The sequence below is a fragment of the Osmerus eperlanus genome, chromosome 2, assembly GCF_963692335.1.
Source record: "Osmerus eperlanus chromosome 2, fOsmEpe2.1, whole genome shotgun sequence".
Classification (NCBI taxonomy): domain Eukaryota; kingdom Metazoa; phylum Chordata; class Actinopteri; order Osmeriformes; family Osmeridae; genus Osmerus; species Osmerus eperlanus.
This window is the reverse complement of record NC_085019.1, coordinates 11,360,914-11,379,699: the sequence shown is the minus strand read 5'-3', so window position 1 is coordinate 11,379,699 and position 18,786 is coordinate 11,360,914.

Below are 18,786 nucleotides of genomic sequence, written 5' to 3'. Positions count from 1 at the left end.
CAGAGTATTATATAGTTTTGGATGGACATTATTGACGTCAATGCAAAACCTGGGTACGTTAAAATGTGTATGTCTTATACTTTCAAAGATTATAAAGACTTTGCATACAAATATGCAAAAAGTAGAGCCTCTGCAAAATTTAAACCTTCCATATTCCATTGGTTATCTTACACAATGTGTTTAGACCAAATGCATTAAATGATTATTCTGAGACAGATATTGGTGTGTAAGGTTTTTGCACAGTAAAGATATTTTTGCACAGAATACAGTGTTTTCGAAAAGCAAACAAATGTAAAGATATGCAGAGCATTTCTACAAAACATTTAATCACTCTCCTTCATTGAACAGCTGTCACATTTTATGAAGATGAAAGAGCGAATGATGTCTATTTGGGAAGATCATGAATTTATTTGTCTGTTGTTCGCAGTTACAGTGAATGGGAATTTATATTGTAATCAAAGCAACCAGGATGTTATACTAATGTTCTAACACAATGATTGTGTGGTCTGTTATTAGTTGCCGCTAAATTAGTTTAACCTTTGTGTTATCTTCGGGTCATTCTGACCCATCAGTCATTGTGACCCACCGTCGTATTGCGACAGATTTACTGCATACAAAGACAAAGTGAAGCATTTTCTTTTAACAGCTAGGCTGTCTCAGACCCCCCACATTGCAAAGGTTAAAAGAAAATTATTTTAATTTGTTTTTGTATTGGGTAAAATTGGGTAAACACAACGATGGTTCATTATGAACCTTTGGGTCATGTGACCCGAAGGCAGCACGAGGGTTAAAGAGCTATGTTGCTGTTCTCTGCGTATTGCTAAATGTGGGTGTGTGATTGGGTATTATATAAAACGGCCAAGTTGGCCTTTCCCCCTATTCTTATTTTACACGTCTCACTATATGAACAGTGCCCTGCAAAAACGTCTCGCACAGTAATTTCAAAGCCAGGCTATTACAGTTATATATTCCTATATAATAGTGTGTAAAATCAACCAGGGTTGTCAAGGCAACTGCACTCTTAATTCTCCACGGAATTCTATTCAGCCTCCTCCCCCTGGGAAAAAAAAGATTTATTTCTCTGGGATTTGACACAGGAAAATATTTTAATAGGTTTAACATTTAAAAAAGGAAAGAGAGAGAGCAAGAGTGAGAGATAGATTATGGATAAACCGGGCTATACTTTCTCTAAATTCAACCTAAAAGCATGTGTACATCAACAAAATGGGAATGAAGATTAGGTGGCAATGTTTTAGCTTTAGGCATTTGTGGTTGTGTTTAACTTGCATGTTGGGACTGTTAGTGTGTGAACCTTTGACATACATTTCACTGAAGGGGCTTGTGTTGATTATTAGGCCACCCAGGTGTGTGTGTGTGTTGTATCCATATGTTGCTTTGAATGTGTGTAACACAGTATGATAATTAACCTCAATATGGAAAAATGACTTTTCATGCATTTTGAGTATTGGTGCGCCTGCAATTGGATTTCTGTCTGCACATCATGTTGTTTCAAATTGATTCATAAGTGAATTGTAATTTCATATATTCGAAAAGTAGGCTCCCAGACTTGATGAGACTTTATTATAATTCAAAGAATTCTTGTAAAAGGCCTTTCTGATCAAAGGCTGTGATGAAAGAATTCACCTGACAGTTCATCATCAATTAAAGGGATAGTTAATCAGAATAGAAGTCAGAATCAGACAGTTTGCTCTTTGTGTATCAAACACTCTGGGGTGGTTTGCTACGTACCCTCAAAGGGACACCCATCAGTCAACATGAGTGACATCTCCAGTGGTCACATGCATTCATGTTCTCCCCAGTGCAAGGGGAATGGATTAGCTGTCACAGAAACACTAAATGAAAACAAATGTGAATCCTCTAACTGGAATAAATGTTGGTCTTAAAAATTTGATTGGGGCATGATCTCTTTGGATTCAATGATGTGCACTCTATGAGCTTAAATGCTACTGTTACAGAGTAGGTGTGGATGATCTGTGGAAAGGCCTCAAGCAGTTTTGCTCCTCTTGGTGATTATGCAAATATATCTTGTATTTGAGAATTCTGCCGCAGCATATTGGAAAACTGAGTGACATTTTTACATATTAAATGCAGTTTTTCCTCATTCGTAAAATGACCAAACCTTTCAACTCTTTGCTTAACCCCAAATAGGTGTACCACATTGGCTTTTAAGAGATCATTCAAATACCCAATATCTGTGCTGTATTCTGCTTTTACCATTAACCTAACTAACCTAGCTAGCTCTTGTTACCTCCTATGATCCGCTATGCTTAGTTTTACTTCTTCCTTGTGTTTTCTGGTGGACGCTCTGTTCGTTTCCACGGTTTCTCGCGCCGGTTTCACTTCAACTGCGCGCAGCCAATGGGCGTATAAAACGTTATCACGTAGCATTACGGCACAGTGTTCATGGGAAACTTAGGAAGTACTGCCAGGGGGATAAATGACCGACAACCATGCCGAGAACAGAGCCTTATGTATCATTCATGTAATGTATCACCGGCCAAACTGACTAGTGAGTTTTTATTAACACCCGCCAAAATGAATTTTAACCTGCATTTGGCGGGTTGGCGGGTGTTAATTTAGAACCCTGGTCTTCAATCAATATAAAAAAATAAAAAAACAGCACTGGAACTCAGCAAAGTTTGACGCAAAGTGTTTATTGGAATTCAGAGTGACAGAGATTCCAACAAACGTGAGAAAGATCCCGGGAATCAGACTGAAGTTTTCTCCGGACATTTCACTTTTATAGTCTTCTCCCCATTGTATGGTAATATGGTACAATACTTGTTGGTTACATATACATTATGCATTCTTACCCAACTAGTCCCTTGTTCTAGGGGATTCAAAATCCAGGTACTTTCCTTCATAGACAATTCTCCCAATTTAGGCCCACTCTGACCTTGAACAGCCATCTGCACTAGGCTCCTGGGCGTAAGGCCACAAATATGTCTCATAAGTTATAGCTGGGCTTCCTGGTTCTTTATGGAAGCACACACATATTCTTCTCCTCCACTCAGCCCCTAATTATCCAGATCTTAATATTTACTTTATTTCTTCTACCATTGTCAAGGGATAACAATAATCAGTCAACAGCTTTGCATCTGGTTTCCAATAATATAGCATGTACTACAAAAGTGATTACAAGTTTCATTAAATCCATAATCATTACCCATCTTCATAATTACAACAGTATGATGTTTTTCCCACAACAACACCAGTGGTGGTCAGTTGGAGAATGCATTACAGGCAGGAAATGGAAATGCCTGAGATGTTTGTGCTCTTGTTGACACCTGGGGCCTGTACTACGAATCAAAATTTGGCGTTAGCAAGGTAACTTCAGGTTCAACCATTGGCGATTTTAGACCCTTTTAGGGGTGCTCAAGCACCCCTAAATTTCATCTGAGCACCCCTAAAAATAATAATAAAACAAAAATAAAAAATTACAATTATTATTGTTCATTATCATTTGATGCTGGTAGTTCATGAAGAAAGGGATATCCTTAGTTTTTTCATTCATTCAATATTTTGCATAATAATACATAAATGTATTAATTGTTATCCAGTGAAATTAAGGATTTATAGCAAGGGGGTTTAGCACTTTTGCAAGGCACTGTATTCATGTCACATTCTCATTGGGGTCTGAGCACCCCTAAAGTTCAATTTGATTCACCCCCTAAAGCACCCCTATAAACTACACACCAGCTAGAACACTGCGATCATCAAATGCAGGCCTATTAGAGGTCACCAGAAGCAGTCATAAGAAGATTGGTGATTCGGCCTTTGTCAAATACGCCCCAAAACTATGGAACAAATTACCCATAAATATTAGGGAAGCAAACACTCTAGACATTTTTAAAAGACAGCTTAAAACCTACCTTTTTACAGAAGCATTTAAGTAATTTTATCTCAAAAGGGTTTTCCTACTTTTTAAAGTTGTTTTCTCTCTTGAACAGAGATCTTATTGGGATTTTTATTTTTGTTTGAATTGTTTATCACTTGTATTATTGTTTTTATTGATTTTATGTAAAGCACCTTGAGCTACAATTCTTGTATGAAATGTGCTATATAAATAAAGTCTTACTTACTTACTAAAGTTCTGATCATAGAATCGCCCCTGGGTTCAACCCAGGGTTTTCTGTACTACGACGGAGGATCACTTGTTACTGGGGTAGATCGCCATGGTAACACATGCTGAACGGCTAACCTGGTCGGGAGCAGGTTAAGTTGGAGATCAGAGATCAACCGGTATAAAAGCCCTGCCCACTAACTCATTCTTCAGAATCAGAATCAGAATTGGTGTTTATTCGCCATGAAAGTTTTACTTTGGCAGGAGAGCCTACCTAGGCAGCCATTTTCGGCGCCAACTAGAAAGTTACAGCATAACATGAGGAGAGGGAAGGAGAGAAAAAGACAACCCCCAGACAATGCTCCTAGAGGAGTACAGTGTGGGAACAGGCAAAAACCTCAGCACATAAGCCCAACAACATTTACAAAAACACGTGACTTGCAACGGGGAGTGGGGGGGGGGGGGGGTAGACAAGCAGCATCTGGACCTGCAGCCATGGTAGGCGCTGGACACAGACCCGCCAGCCACCCTGGGGAAACAAGCAGGCGAAGGCGTTGGATGGGGGTGGGGGGGTGGTGATATCTGTAGTAGGTGAAAGTTAATGTGTGAGTAGGTCTGGGTTGGCGCCCTCGACCTAGGCCACAATCAGTCCGATTCTCCCTATGCAGATTGTGTTGGCAAGGAGACATCCTTGGTCATGACCCGGGCAGAGACCAAACCACAGATGTCGGTGGGGGAGGGGGAAGGGATGAGTAAGATAGTCTCGCTGAAGCGAGACTATCTTGAGGATAGTCTTCTTGAGGATAATGCTGTCACTGTTCATAGAAAATCCTGTGGAGCTTTGTGCGCGGATAGTGAGAGGCGCGTTTAGAAGAGCCAGAACATTTAGAGACCGACAAAACCCTTTCGCATTCCCTCATGAGTATCTTTATGCAAGATATAGATTCTCAGAAGAGGGAATTACGTGTCTTTGCCAGCATCTTGAGCCGTATGTTGCCAATGCGACACATCGAAGCCGTGCGCTGACAGTCCCACAGACTATATGCATAGCGTTTCGTTATTTCGCTATGGGTACTTTTATAGTGTGGGTGATGTGGAGAACCTGAGCAAGAACACGGTCTGCCGCGCAATTTGCAAAGGATTTTCTTTAATGGCTGTTGCCACCATATTCTGATCAATGGAGTGATGAAAAAGAGATATCCAAAGTGCCCTTTGTAAAAACTTTGGACTCTAATATGTTGACAAAATGAAACAAGGATTTTAATTCTGTCTTCATACAATGTTCTGATTTACGTTCTGGAAATGTATGCAAATTCTATCACTAGAATTTAACTACAAATGAAAACAATATTTGACCTAATATTACAGACATCCCAACCTGCAGAGACTCATTTCCGGGAGGTGGCTTCTCCCCCCCCCCCCAAATTTGTCTCTTTCACCTGATTCACCGGTCGTTGAGATATCTCAGATTTGATTGTTTCCCAATGAGAACAAAGTGAGCCATTAATGAGACTGAGCAAGTTATCTCCATCAAGTCTCAACTATGACTCCTGCTAATGTTGCTCTGTCTCACCTATTGCTCCTAGTGAATTTTAGGAGCAATATATTACTCAATATTAGCTCTGGTACTGCTAATTTTCTTTCCTAATGAGAACAAAATGAGCCATTAATGAGACTAACAAGTTATCTCCATCAAGTCTCAACTATGACTCCTGCTAATGTTGCTCTGTCTCACCTATTGCTCCTAGTGAATTTTAGGAGAAAAATGAGAAATGGAGAAACTTGAGAAATGGTTCAGACAAAATAGAAAATATAGCTGCAAGCAGCGATGCGGATTCCTCCGCAAAATGGCTAAATATTATAAACATGTACACGGTTGAAGATGGAGAGTTGGACAACAAGAGAGCAAAACTACTTCATGTTTGGCCAACAACAATAGGCTGAATGGGGATTTGAACTCATGAGCATAAGGTCACAAGTCAGTCTCTCTATCCTCTCTGCCACACACCAACTGTTGAGATTGTATGAGTAGAAAGGGCAGAGTATGAGCTTTGGTCAGCATTGGGACAAAGGTTAAGAAACAGTTGACATTTCAAGGTAAAATTGCATAAAATTGCGCATGGTACATCAGAATGATGTCAGCTTGAAGCCAATAAGGTTTGAAAAACCATCCGTCAAAATTATATTTGATTTATTGAAACAAAGATATTGAGGCAATGTGGACACTTACATAAATACACCCCTTTCAGACATTTTGTATTGCATTTCTCATTCCATTTCACCCTATATAAAGACACATCTGCCGCACACTATCCCCATCCATGCTGTTTCCCTCTCCCAGCGCAGGTCATGCCAAAGCAGAAATGCTGCAGCAGCCGCATGAGGTTTAGATGTAGTTCAAAAAATACCTCCCACAATCAATACATATCAACCGCAACATTGTTTTCAAACTTTCTCAAAGACGGCTTGATACAAACGGATATTTACTTTCTTCTTGAGTAGATCTCAAGAACAGCCTCATAGGTAACTGGCTAGGGTACAGCCCGTTCCTAGCTCCTTGGCGAGTGTCGCCTCTGTTAACAACATTGCCGACTCTTTTCGCATTAAACTAAACGACATGCACACTCAAGGTGACCAACAAGATTATATTAACTAACGAACAATAACATTACAAACATCTAACTGAACAAACACAACAACTGAAATCCCTTGCATGGCCGTTGTAACCAAACTATTTTCCACAAGTCTTTGCGTTTTTTGAAATGCCGCACTGAATGCTGGGTACTCAAGAGCGTTGACAGCTGATTATCCCAATAGTATGAACCTGCAGAGCCGGAGAGCTGCAGTTTCAGGACCGCAGTTTCAGGACCGCAGTTCTAGGAACCTCGTTTTATCTGACAGCGCCACCTAGCGAATTGCTAGTGGCGCGCTAAGGTCTCTGAGTCTCCTGCATTAACAAGTTCTGCTCGATTAGCATATGGAAGCAAATCGTGACCAAAATTAAAATGCATTTGCAGAAATGCTTTTTCATTTTAAGAATGTGTATGCATTATTTGACTCATAAATGAAATTAGTAATCAATCATCCTATTTGCATTTTAATTTTCTTCTTCAAGAGTGCTCAATCTTTCACTTAATTAAAATGAAAAAGAAATATACATTTTAGATTTAATTTTCAAAACATGCCCCAGCAAATAGATACCAAAATTCAATTTGAAATGTACAATTTGAAAATTAAAATGCATTTGCAGAAATGCAAAATGAACGAAAAAGCATTCTGAGCGGCGCAGCAGAGTGACGTCAGTAGCCGCTCTTCTTCAGCTCCCTGCTGACCGAGCTACCCATCTTGTCCGTTAGGGGGCGGTGTGCACATCTGCATTGCATTACATTGCAAATGTGCGGGGAAATTGATTGAATTACCGGGTCTTTAGAGGACGCATCACAGACTGAGCAACTTGATGTCAAACAATGACTAAAACAGTGGCAGAGCTACTATTAATGTGTAAATCTGTGACGGCAGAGTATGCAGCCAAGCTCTCTATGACTTGTTCTACTCGGTCACGGGCATCAGATTCAGATATATTTGTTGGAATGCTGCTTCAGCATTCCACGTATTGTTCTTTGAATCTTTATTCAACTTCTTCATATTCTTATTCTTATTCTATTTCTTCCGTGACACCTTTCAGCGCCTTCAAATATTCAGCTATTAAAACCGTTCAGCTATCAAAAAATTCAGCAGTTTCAGGCCATTCCTGCTATGACTTTTCAGCTTTGTACCTCTTATGCTTGAATTAATATAAATCAATATTCATAATATTTTTAACATGGTTTTCCAATGGATTTTTCTTTCAAATCCTCTCAAACTTCTTAAAACTTCTTCAACTTCCAAGTCCTTCTTCTTCCTCAATCTTTCAGCTAGAGCCACCATTTAAACTTAAAAATGTTGACAAAACCCTAAACTATTTTTAAATAATTCAGCTTTTTGATATCTATTCAACTTTTTTCAATATCACTGATTATGTTTCATGACTTTTTCAAGCCGTTTCTGAGATTTACATGTGTGTGTACGTGAAAGCCTAGAGTGCAGACTGAAACGCTTAGAGTGGAGGGGAGCTTCGGATGTCGTTGAAAAATATTTCTAGTTTTCCAGCATTGCCACAATTTTCGCTCTACATGCTTCGTTTTTGGAGCAATAGATAGCAAATTGTGTGCTGGTCGTAGACAGTTGTCTATGGAATCCAACAGACGTACACATTTGCAGGGCTGCCAACTTTTCCAAAAACCTTGGAGTGAGATTTGGTATTTGGTCCCCCCACCCCCCTCTCCAGTGAACTTTTCTGGGGGGTATCATGATGACAGAAAGGGATCGTATTATTTACATCCATCACTCCGGCCCTGCTCCCATCCATCCTCGCTGACGCGTATCGTTACGGTAGGCCAGCTATCCGTAGCCTATCTGAGAAAACCTTTTGGAAAAGACAGGCTATGGACCCAACCAACTCTATTTGGGAGGGGAGAACTCCCTCACATGGTACAACCCATGCAGAGGCTGAGGTGTCAAAATGCGGAACGTGTGTAGCCTACTTTAAGAGAAGATAATACTAACGTGACAAATGTCAACAACAAAAAATCCTCGACCTGCCCAAAAGTGAAGCGGCCCACCGGGAACTCTCCCGATTCTCCCGATTACCCACCCCGGCCCTGTTTACAACGTTAACAGGGCTACTTGGTTGGCGTTGCCTTTTCAGCTTGAGATATACAAGGTGTGGCGTGAGAGCGTGTGAAATGGTTGAAATGCGTGTGTCTCACGGCCAATGCGTGAGAGTTGGCAGCCCTGCATTTGTTCAGAGCCCCATGAAAGCGAGACAAAGTCCAACTCTCGCCCCATAGAGTCCAATGCCAATCTGGTGAAAAATTTGTCAGAGAAAGCAAAAATAACAAGATTTAGAAACTGCCGGTAGAGTCGGATTGGACGTATACTTTTGCGTCTAGGTTAACTTGTTTGAGGTGTGGATTCTAGCTACATTTCTGTTATACTCTGCCCTCAGCGAGTTAGCAATCATAGCTGTACCATCACCGTGGCAACGACACAAACACGCGCCACTCAGTCTCTAACACAGGTGATTGGTATTAGCTGATTAGTGGAGACACAAGACAAGCTATTCAGTCAACTCGTCTCATTAAAAGACTAGAGCACCACAACACAACTACTACCACTACTGATACCGCTATATCTTATGCCACTACTACAACTACTAATTCTGCAGATGCTGCTAATATCTATTTTACTAACTACTATGCTAATGGAACTGTTTTGTTCTACTACGCCACTGAGTGCGTTCACTTGACCATGAGAAACCCGATAACAATTGTCGGTTTATGCCAATAATACGATTACTCCGTTTACATGTGTAATTAGTTATGCGATTACTCAAACACGTCTACATGATTCTTTTTATTAATCGTTGTATGCTCCACGGACAAAACTTGCACCATCATGTGATGGTGCAAGTTTTGGTGCAACCTTTGTTATCAAAACGTTTGTTATCAAAACGTTGGTGCAACGTTCGGTGCAACGTTTGTTTTGGATGGTGCAAACGTTTTAACAAATCTCGGTTTACAAAGGCGTTTGCAGACCTGTCGAGGAGTAAACATTTGCAGTTTGATTGCTGTCACGGCAGAAAATCCCGCTTGATGTTGGACATGGAAGCAGGGGTTTCAGTGCTTTAGTGGCGATCTCAGGATAGCCTTCATCCAAAACACTGATAGAGTTGTTGTCTCAAACAGGCTTCATTGAGTGGTAACTATCACTTGTCATGTGTCAAGAAGAAGGGACGCGCATGATACCGCTCAATAAAGCCCACAAACTTGCTAAAAAATGAGTAAACAAAGGTTTTTGCAGAGCTTTTTTGCTCAGGGGAAAAGGCCCGCGGAGAAGGAGAGAATCCGGTCATTTTTCAGAATAAAACGTCTTTCAGACTCTGATAATCAATTAAAAGGAAATAATGTTATTAATTATTTTTTGTGCGGCCCGGTACGAAATGACCCACGGACCGGTACCGGTCCACGGACCGGTGGGCACCAGTTGGGGAACGCTGCTCTAAAGACCCGGCAATTCAATCAATTTCCCGGCACATTTGCAATGTAATGCAATGCAGATGTGCATACCGCCCCCTAATGGACAAGATGGGTAGCTCGGTCTGCAGGGAGCTGAAGAAGAGCGGCTACTGACGTCACTCTGCTGCGCCGCTCAGAATGCTTTTTCGTTCATTTTGCATTTCTGCAAATGCATTTTAATTTTCAAATTGTACATTTGAAATTGAATTTTGGTATGTTCATTTTGCATTTCTGAAAATGCATTTTAATTTTCAAATTTTACATTTGAAATTGAATTTTGGTATCTATTTGCTGGGGCATGTTTTGAAAATTAAATCTCAAATGTATAGTTATTTTTCATTTTAATTAAGTGAAAGATTGAGCACTCTTGAAGAAGAAAATTAAAATGCAAATAGGATGATTGATTACTAATTTCATTTATGAGTCAAATAATGCATACACATTCTTAAAATGAAAAAGCATTTCTGCAAATGCATTTAAATTTAGGTCACGATTTGCTTCCATATTAGCAAGCTATTTTTACAAATGTTTTGTTATCTATTGAATGGTAATGCAAGCAGAAATCAACAAATCAGATCAGTCGAACTTTATTCAGAAAGGGGGGATCTGTATTTTTTACTCTACTCTTAACGCATGACTATGTTTAACTTAATGTCTGCACCTCTCTGTCACCAACTGTCTCTGGAGTGGAGCGTGGAGGCTTCATATCCAACAAATTACACCCCTGAACTTTTAGATCTAATGGCCTACTACAATTGTAAATATCCTATGGCTTCTTCTCCAATTGGGCCTCGATACAATGTCATCTAATATTTTCTGCCCATTCTTCACAGTTTTTGGGGACTTTCCACACCAGCACCCTTTGCCCAGTCCCTCTATTCTGCCCTACTACATGTGTTTTCCAACACCAGTTACAATCAACCCTGGGCAGGGACGGCACCAGAGAATTTTTAATACAGGTGCTGAGGAGGTTGTAGATCATTGACGGGGGGAGCTGCGCAATTATATATGCATAAATACTATTAATAAAGAAGCAGTACTTCTCTTGAGTGGTTTTTATTCAGATGAATAATCATTGGATTCAGGTCAAAAGTCTATCACTTGAACTGGTTTCATCACTTAAGACATTCAAAGTCAGCAGCTTGGAATACTGGGACATGGAAAGGATTAAACATTTAGACTTTATTCAAAGTAAAAAATGCTGGTTTGTCCTTTTTCATCAATGTCCTCAAAAAAGCAGTCTGCAGAGCTACTGTGTCTGTGGGCTGACTGTCTGTCTCTGGAGGGCTGGCAGGCAGGGGCAAGCAGGGCCTGCAGGCAGGCAGGCAGGCAGGCAGGTCAGGCCAGCTGAATGAAGCTGTCCAGCTAGAGAGGGATAGTTCAGCAAGGGGTCTGTGATGCTCTCAGCATTCTCTGTTGTTGCTCTCAGCATCCTCTATTGAACTCTGTTGAGCAGGCCTCTGCATGACCCTCCAGACCTGTAAAAGTGAAGAAAGGATCCATGTCAGTTCAGTTGTGAAAAACAAAGCTTTTTCCATCTACACTTGACATAAACTACAGTTTTGACTGTGAAATGCAGTGGCATTACTTGAACTTACAAAAAGCAGTCCTCCCTGACGTTTTTGGAGTAGAATTGAGTGAAATACAAAATTGTTTACACACTGCAAGTGGGCGAGCCGAGTCTGACTCTGAGGCTAACGTCAAAACAATGTACCCCCGGAACGCAGTATCACTCCAATTGCAAGTCCACAAATCACAAAAATAATCGGAGCATCTGGCTAAAAGCACAATTCCCACATCTCCTAAAGGTTGCCCTCCTCAACCTTTTTCGTGCAGACCTAACTGTAAAATGGTGAACTTATGAACATGACGCTGCCAAAACATGGCTGCCGCCTAAGCCTATGCGGTCTCCCTGGCGCATAGGCTTATTACAAAGACTTTCACACCCCAAATCAAAATTCTGAGCCGACAGGTCTGTGGGGAATTGCTTTTTCTCCTAAAGGCTGCCCTCCTCAACCTTTTTGATGAACAATTCGCCGAGATGCAAAATGATTCACTAATTAAAAACACAGAGGAAAAAAGCTAGAGCTAGCTACTTTTCGAGTTCGGTTTTCCGTCACTTCAGACTCACGATCTAAAGGTCTAAAAGTGCTAAAACCTTCACCATAATTCAAGAGTAGTGTACTTTCACAAACCCAATCATTGATTCTAGCTTAAAATGTGTAAAAATAGGTGATAGGACTTACCGAACGTGGCTGCCTCCAACACTATCAGGTGATTCCACTTGAAAACAACAACGGCCGCCGAAAAATTATTTAGACCAATTATTTGTTTGTAAACATTCGGGATGCGCGCGCAATGTGGCTGCAGAAAACCGGGAAAGGATAGGCTTTATAATGGCTAGAGAAGTACACGGATTATACAAATAGTTCGATTTAAAAAGACCAAAAAGGTCGAGGAGGACAGCCTTTAAGAGAAAAAGCGATTCCCCATTGATCTGTCACATCAGAATTTTTTTTTTGGTTACGAAAGTCTTGAAATTTGAGTGAGAATGTCGCCTGGTAGACCGCATAGTCTTATGCGGCAGCCATGTCTTCACGTCATGTCACAAAGTTCATAATTTTACAGTTTTACAGTCAATTCTACACCTAAAACGTCGAGCAGGGCAGCTTTAAAGAGATATGGGAATTCTGCTTTTAGCCAGCTGGTCCCATTATTTTTGTGATTTGTGTAAAACTGGCAATCTGAGTGAGACTGCGTCCCCGTTACACTGTTTTGACTTTGTTAGCGTCAGTCAGACTCGGGTCGCTCACTGGCAGTGTGCAAAATGTTGTATTTCACTCCATTCTACACTATAAACGTCAGGGAGGACTGCCTTTTGTAGATACAAACCTGCTGAAGATAGCCAGCATCTCGGATTTCTTTAACCAAGCCTGTTTCATTCATTTGCCTGAGAAAGCGACCTTCGTTAGCCAGGCTAGTTTTGCCCGAGCCAGCCTAGTTTTGCCCGTTCACTCCATTCTACAGTAAAAACGTCAGGGAGGACTGCCTTTTGTAGATACGAGCCTGCTGAAGATAGCCAGCATCTTTAACCGAGCCTGTTTCATTCGTCATTTGCCTGAGAAAGTGACCTCCGTTAGCCAGGCTAGTTTTGCCCTATCACTTGGTCAGGCTATTTAAAGGTATCGGGGGTCAAGTGACTTTTGTGCATGGACAAATGAAACGTAAATGTACTTGTCCAAAGGACAAGTGCCTCAAAAAGTTAATGTCAAGCTCTGAAATCCAGTGGCCAGAGATATATGATGACCTGATCAACACTCCAAGTGTATTATACCTGGGAGAAGTTCGTCTTTTGCAGCCGACATGCGCAGTTGAGCATGCTTAACAGTGGTGTGACGTAGGGTGATAATTGGTCTATTCGTAACGGCGAGCTGCGATTGAAAGTGAAATGAAACAGGAGCTAAAAACCGAGGGTGGGGGCTTGGTCAGCACACAATTTCCAGAAAGGATGTGTGTGCGTCTCGCCAAGCTCGCTCGTGTGTCAAGTAGGGTGACCACCTGTCCCGCTTTGCGCTGTATCGCACAGCATTTTCAATATGGGACGTGCGGGACAAGGGGTGAAAATGCTGTGCGACACAACGCAAAGCGGGACAGGTGGTCAACCTAGTGTCAAGGGGCAGGATGAGTCTGAGAATTTGGAGCACCCGCGCTATGGAGCAATTCAATTGAATTCAATCATATATTGACATATCAAGGTGAAATTGCGTATGTTACTTCAGAATGATGTCATCTTGAAGGCACAAAGGTTTGAAAAACCATCAGTCAAAATTATATTTGATTTATTAAGCAAGTTTCACAAAAATCTGAAAAAATCGAGGCTCAACACTGTCATAGCTGACCGTCACTAACAGCCAAACCGGGGTCCCGAAAGTGTTTAACTGCAGCTGGCGTTACTACGAACAAATGCTTCGTAACTGAAAAGATTTTACTTTTAGTTGGCGATATTGAACACAGATGTTAAGAAACTTGTCTTTACTCTAAATATCTTCTCCGTTTTCAATTTGAAGCAGTAAATCTAACACAGTAGGAATTCTCCCACGACATCCGCTCGCTCCGCTTTGACTAACAAATATGTTTTCTCAGTCCACCATACATTAGACAAGCTAATTTTCGAGCACTTTCAATACAAGATACAGGCCATGTTAGAGTTGATATATATACATAATTGTGTGGGCAATGTAGAACAGCAGACAAATTTTAAATATTATCTTTTGTTTTAAAGTTATGGCCATTCTAGCTGCCATAGAACGGCGAAACCAGGTCACATAGCTAGCTACGTCCATCGTTCGTTACCTACGAACAAATGCTTCGTAACAGTATTTCCTTTTTATTGGCGATATTCATAACAGAGGTTAAGGAACTTGTCTGTAATCAAAATTTCGTCTCCGTTTTCAATTTGAAGCAGTAGATCTAGCTTACTGTAGGAAATCTCCCATTGAATCCTCTCTCTAGCTTCGCTTCGGCTAAAGATGGACGACGATGATGACTAGTGATGGTCCGCTCGGTACTGCGGTGTCGATACTGTCCCGACACATTCAACACTCACTGCATCGGAACAACGTTTCGAGACGGGTTTTAAACACACTTCCGGTCACGTGTCAAAGTGTTTCGAAACGTTAAGTGACGTGATCTTGAACGAAACCCGTCTCTTATTTGCCAAAACACTCTGACGTGTCGGGGTATTAAATGAGGCGGCGAAGCCAAGGTTTGCGTGAGACCTTGGTTGAGAGATTTGTGAGAGTTTGAGAGAGTTTGAGACAGTTAGAGACAGTTAGAGAACTTCAGAGACAGTTGGGGAACGTCAGAGACAGTAAGAGAACGTTAGAGAAAGTTAGTTACTTGTGTGCCATTAGCGAAATCCTGTTTGTTTATTTGTCTGTTTGTGTGCTGTTGTGTGTATAAAAAAAATATATATATATACTGTATATATGAATATGAAACAACTTTATACTGAGTTTATTGTCTCATACAGTTCAAAAATCATATATGGGCTTAATTGTATTGTTAGATGAAAGCCATCGCTCCCGTATTCGATACCACGCCATCTGCATTGCAGGACGGCAATAATTCCGTTCAACCACAAGGATCCTTAAAGGGGTGATTGACTGGATTTTTGGGGTATTTCACACTGTTCCTTAAGGTCTCCGAATAGGGTATGTAACATTGGTTGGGTTGAAAATGGCCTGGGCGCTGTTCTATGCCCCCTGATAGATCCTCTGAAATTTTCCCGGGAAAAAACACTAGCTTTTCTCCTTTTATGGTATGTTCATTAATATTTAGATGAGCTGCGCGCTGATTGGTTGGTTTTCAACGAGTGAAGCTGGGGAGAAAAAACGCAAAACGGCCAACAGCACTCACTGAAACACCGAAGGTGGAGACTTGAAATAAAAACGCGCAAATAAATCTATTGTGTCTACACAACACTGTTTTCAACAGATTGACTAGATATCATTTGAAATTATAACGTTAGTTGTTTCCACTTCTGTTGGAAACTGGATTGACTTAGCTAGGTGGGTAGAACGTTACAGCTTAAAAACCAAACTATATCGTGATTCAACTCAGCTTCAGTTAGCTAGCTCTAGATATCTTGCTGAAAAATAACCTGACAAAGATCTGGACAAACATGCATCGTGAAATGTAGATTTACATAACAACACAGGTTATTTATTTGAATGAAACACAGTCAGGAACATGAAACAACGTTAGCCCCATTGCCAATAAACTAGGCTAAATCATCACACATTCTACCTATGCTCTTGCATTAGCAAGCTAAACTAGTTCACATGCCTACAGTCTAGGTGTTTTCGCTATCTAGCTGTTCTTGCATTCCTTGCAAATCAGCGTTAATAAAAAGCAGATGAGCTAGAGTCTAGCTAACATTGACTACATTTACATTTAGTCATTTAGCAGACCCTCTTATCCAGAGCGACTTACAGTAAGTACAGGGACATTCCCCCCGAAGCAAGTAGGGTGAAGTGCCTTACCCAAGGACACAACGTCAATTGACACGGCCAGGAATCGAACTGGCAACCTTCAGATTACTAGCCCGACTCCCTCACCGCTCAGCCATCTGACTCCCATCTGACTAGACGGGCATGGCTGATGTTTGTCTATACCGTAGCGTAGAAGATCCCTGTGCAGTTCGACCCTCAACACATTTGCGCGAACCATTTCACCAAGGACGGTTTTGAAAACCTGGGACAATGTAAAGCAGGATTTGCTATGAAGCTGTTGCTGAAAACAGGTGCATTTCCGACCTTACGTTCATCACAACCGCAAGCTGTAGTATGATTTTGTCGGTAACAGTTATTAGCAATGCTAACGTATCCTGTATCTAGCACCTGCCTTTCTCCAGTTCTTTCAAATAGATAATCTATACAGGCGTTAGCAATAGGCCACACTGCTATTCGTTTTCTGGCAATTTTTTCGTAAGCTTCCCTTCTAATGCCGACTACAGCTAGTCTATAGAGTGTGAATCAACTCCATTTGGTAGAGATGCCATTTGCAGTTTATGACACCTGGGGAGGATGAGACAGCTGGTCTGGAGACAATGTGGATTCAACTGTATTGTTATTGTGATCTGAGGGAGCAGTTTAAGATAGATGAACTGATCAAGCTGCTCTGACCCTTCCTGTTGCATGGGTGGGGTTAATTAAATACTTGTTTGAAGTTGCCCACACAAAGGACAGTTGACCATTTGACTGGTGAACTCCTGTGGTTTTACTATCTACTGGTTTGGGGAGAGATGCCACATCAAAGAACTGTGGGACACTTGGTATGGAGTCAAACTGTCACTGAGCAGTGCTGACCAATCACAGAGTTCGTTACATTGATGGATTGACCATCAGAAGAACCATTTGATCTAAAGTTTATATAAGGCAGGGTTTTAGGGTTGTTCTTCATCACTCTGGCGAACGACCTGTAGCTAGCACCTCCTTCGTTATGACTGATCACAAAGTACTTTGTTAAATTCTTAATTTGTACAAGAAAAATAAATTTATTGAAACCGCCATCTCTTGACTATTCAAATCTACACAGTGCCACTAGAATTCTACCATTACAAGAGTCATTTGGTAAGTAAAGTATGTTGATGTGTTTAGAAACGTATTTAGCATTCTACCTATGCTAGATACAGGAGACGTTAGCAACTGTTAGCGACTAAATCATACTGTACTACAGCTTGCGATGAGCATACGGTCAGAACAGCACCTCTTTTCAGGTTCAGCTTCTTAGCAAATCCTGCTTGAAATTGTCCAAGGTTGTCAAAACTGTCTTGGGTAAAATGTTTAGAGCAAATTAATAATTTAGCGTTGAACTTCGCCGGGATCTTCTCATAGACAAACAGCAGCCATGCCTGTCGAATGTTTGGCTCCTTGGGAAGACTGAGTGTTAGCCTTCCCTGTACAGCCTGGAACACAGCATTTACGACCGTGGTCCATTTTCAATATCCTTGTTATAATTGTTGGAATGCTGAAGCAGCATTCCAAGTATTGTTCTTTGAATCTTTATTGTTGGAATGCTGCTTCAGCATTTCAAGTATTGTTCTTTGAATCTTTATTCAACTTATTGTTGGAATGCTGCTTCAGCATTCCAAGTATTGTTCTTTGAATCTTTATTCAACTTATTTTTATTAATATTGTTGGAATGCTGCTTCAGCATTCCAAGTATTGTTCTTTGAATCTTTATTCAAGCATCTTCTTCTTCTATTTCTTCCAAGACACCTTTCAGCGCCTTCAAATCTTCAGCTATTAAAACCGTTCAGCTATCAAAAAATTCAGCAGTTTCAGGCCATGGGTGCTATGACTTCTCAGCTTTGTACCTCTTATGCTTGAATTAATATAAATCAATATTCATAATATCTTTTACATGGGTTTCCAATGGAGTTTTCTTTCAAATCCTCTCAAACTTCTTTAACTTCTTCAACTTCCAAATCCTTCTTCTTTCTCAATCTTTCAGCTAGAGCCACCATTTAAACTTTAAAATGTTGACAAAACCCTAAACTATTTTTAAATAATTCAGCTTTTTGATATCTATTCAACTTTTTTCAATATCACTGATTATGTTCCATGACTTTTTCAAGCCGTTTCTGAGATTTACATGGGTGTTTACGTGAAACCCTAGAGTGCAGACTGAAATGCTTAGAGTGGAGGGCAGCTTCGGATGTCGTTGAAAAAATATTTCTAGTTTGCCAACATTGCCACAATTTAAGATTCAAGATAGATAGCTAATTTTGTGCTGGTAGTAGACAGTTGTCTGTTGAATCCAACAGACGTACACATTTGTTCAGAGCCCCACGAAAGCGAGACAAAGTCCAACTCTCGACCCATAGAGACCAATGCAAATCTGGTGACAAAATCAGTCAGAGAAAGCAAGAAGGAACAAGATTTTGAAACTGCCGATAGAGTCGTATTTCTGACCGCACAGACATATAAAGGACATCTCTGGTTTCGGCAGAGTCTTGGGTCTCGGAAAATATCCTTATATTTTGGATTGGACGTATAGTTTTGCGTCTAGGTCAACTTGTTT